Source organism: Loa loa, assembly GCF_000183805.2.
Source record: "Loa loa unplaced genomic scaffold supercont3.150, whole genome shotgun sequence".
In the NCBI taxonomy this organism is placed as follows: Eukaryota; Metazoa; Nematoda; class Chromadorea; order Rhabditida; family Onchocercidae; genus Loa; species Loa loa.
The window spans coordinates 85,886-89,145 of NW_018108330.1; positions in this window are offsets into that span (position 1 = coordinate 85,886).

A 3,260-nucleotide genomic window follows, 5' to 3' on the forward strand; every position below is an offset into this window, starting at 1 on the left:
TAATAATAATAATAATAATAATAATAATAATAATAATAATAATAATAATAATAATAATAATAATAATAATAATAATAATAATAATAATAATAATAATAATAATAATAATAATAATAATAATAATAATAATAATAATAATAATAATAATAATAATAATAATAATAATAATAATAATAATAATAATAATAATAATAATAATAATAATAATAATAATAATAATAATAATAATAATAATAATAATAATAATAATAATAATAATAATAATAATAATAATAATAATAATAATAATAATAATAATAATAATAATAATAATAATAATAATAATAATAATAATAATAATAATAATAATAATAATAATAATAATAATAATAATAATAATAATAATAATAATAATAATAATAATAATAATAACAATAATAATAGTGATAACAGTAATAGTAATAATAATAACAAGAATTGAAAAGATTTTTTTGCATAGAAAAGATTAGAATTTGTTAAATAGAGCGACAGAAAATTTAATTATTGTATTTGTGTAATAGCAAAAATTCAGATTAAAGTTGCTAAATAATCAAATAGGAATTTGATTATTTATATTTGCTAATTGCATTCAAACTTTTTTTGATTTCCAGTAGTAAAAGTTAAAATTTGAACTCTTTTTCAAAAGCAAAAAAAAAAACAAAAAACAAAAAACAAAAGAAAGAGTAGAAAGAAGAAAAAAAAGGATAAATTGACTAAAAGAGCAAAACATTTTCAAAATATCTGCGAATGACTTTCTCCTTTTATCTCTTTTTTTTTAACGAAAAAATAAAAACGAAATTGACATTCTCACAACTTCAGAAATTTCTGATTGCGCATTTGTCTTCAAATGAAATTGGTATTTTTTTTTTTTTCACAAATAAAAAGAAAATTCGTTAATAAATGAGTACAACATTAAAGGATAGCATTTGTAAGGTTGAAAATTTTCAAAAATATTTATTCAAATTAAATTAACAATTCAATGATGAAATTCAATTTTAATTCTAGCTATAAAAAAGTTCAAATTTTAACAGATAGAAATTCAATTAATTAAATTATTAGGGCATAAAAGATTAACAAATATTTGAAAAATTTCAAAATTTATAATTCTGTTTTCGTTTTTTTTCTTTCAAATTCAAATTTTTATTACAAATATAAATTAGTATTTTTACAGTGGATAAAATTTGCTTGTATAATAAATGTAACGAAATATTTGATCGGAAATGAAATAATTTTAATTTGATGTTTTTGAAATTCTCCTCCAATTAGTAGTATATGTGTTCAGTGTGTAAAAATTTTTTGATCAAATAGTTGATTATAAGTATGAAATGATTGAATTAACATTAGCATCATTTCATGTGATAGCTACTTTTACTTGCAAATAATTCCCGATTATTCTCTTGAGATTTCAATTTCTCAAGTAAACATTTCGATGACGTTTTCAAAATAAATTTACTACTCATACTTCACTATCTTTTCATTCTATTTATGTTACAAATCACTAACAGTAATATTTTTCAAAAAAAAAAAAAAAAATTTTTCGAAGTATACTTAATTATTTTTAACTTTAATTTAGCCCAAATAAAGCTATTAGTTTAAAAAGTCACTTACAACTAAGTATCCAGACTTTATTAATGTACTACTTTTTTTTTAAACTTTAGTTTAAAAAAATTAAAATTATTTATTTAAGAAACTATTTATTAATAAGTATTTAAATTCTGTTTAGTTTAAATTTTAACATACGTCAAATAAAATTATTGATTTAAAAAACCATTTTACAAATATATATCTAAACTTCACTAACTTATTATTTGTTCATTAACTTTAATTTTGGTTCACATTAAAACTATCTATTTAAAAAGTTACATATTAACAGTAATTGTTTAATTTATTAGTTCATTTGTTTTATTCTCAATAAACTACAACTCTATAAGAATATAGTTCCAATCAAGGAATACTAATCCATTCAAAAAAAAAAAACTAATTAAAATTCACAAAAACTATTACTATGTTTGCTTTTGCATCCAATCATTGTTTTTTCATTGAAATGTTGGAATTAAAATTTCTTAAAATTAATGCAACACAGCAAAACAAACAAACGAACAAACAAGCAAACAAATAAACAGACAAACAAACAAACAGACAGAGAAACAAACAAACAAACAAACAAGTAAACAAACAAACAAACAAGCAAACAAACAAACAAGTAAACAAACAAGCAAACAAACAAATTCATGGAGAGGAAAAAAAAAATGAAAGAAATACGGACGAAAATCTTATCAAATTAATCAGTCTTTTTAGTCTGTCCTGTCTGTCCTGTTTGGTCACATTTAAATTTCATATAATCCAAGAAGGATTATCAATTAATTACCGCTTATTTTAGTAATTTAAAAATGACTTTTACCAATCCTTTTTACTAGAAATTGAATGAAATTGATTATTTGTTGCTAATGTGAATTCAAAAATTAAGCAGTAAATTTTTCTAATTGCTCATTTAATATGCAAATAATTTTCAAATTGTCAAACTGACTTTAACTTTCCAATATTCATTTCATCAATAAAGCGAAAATGGAAGCAAAAATAAAAACAATTGAATATTTTAGTGATTGTAATGATTGAATTAATATGAAATATTTTGTTTTTGCAAAAAAAACAAAATAAAAGGCAACAGATTACGCTTAAAATTTAATAATAATTATTAAATCAATAAAATTAATTAGACATTAATTGAAACATTTTGTAGGACCATAAATGCATAAAATTTTATGCATAAAATATTCAATGCATAAATTTTCAATGTTTATGCATAAAATATTCAATTTAATAATTTTAAAATTAATTCTATGAAATTAATTTTTCAAAATTAATTCTAATTTCTAACTGCAATAAAAAAAAATGGGAAGAAAAACGAAAAAAAAGAAAAAGTTTAATTTTCTCTCTTTTTTTTTCATTTTTTGCAATATAATGAAACAATTTTCTCCGTCCTTTCTTTTAACTTTACGAAATATTAGAATTTTTTGTTTTTAATTTTATTTTCTTTTTTTTTGCTTTCAAATTTTTTATCTTGAAAATTTCGAAATCAAAAAAACAAAAAAAAAAAACTCCCACTTTTTGAAAAGATAAAAGTTTATTCAAATTTAATAATAACATTATTTTCCAATAACAATTTTTAAGTTATTTGAATTTTGAATTTTTTTTTTTGTTTGAAAAAAAAATGATTGAATAAAGAAGACAAAAAAAAAAAA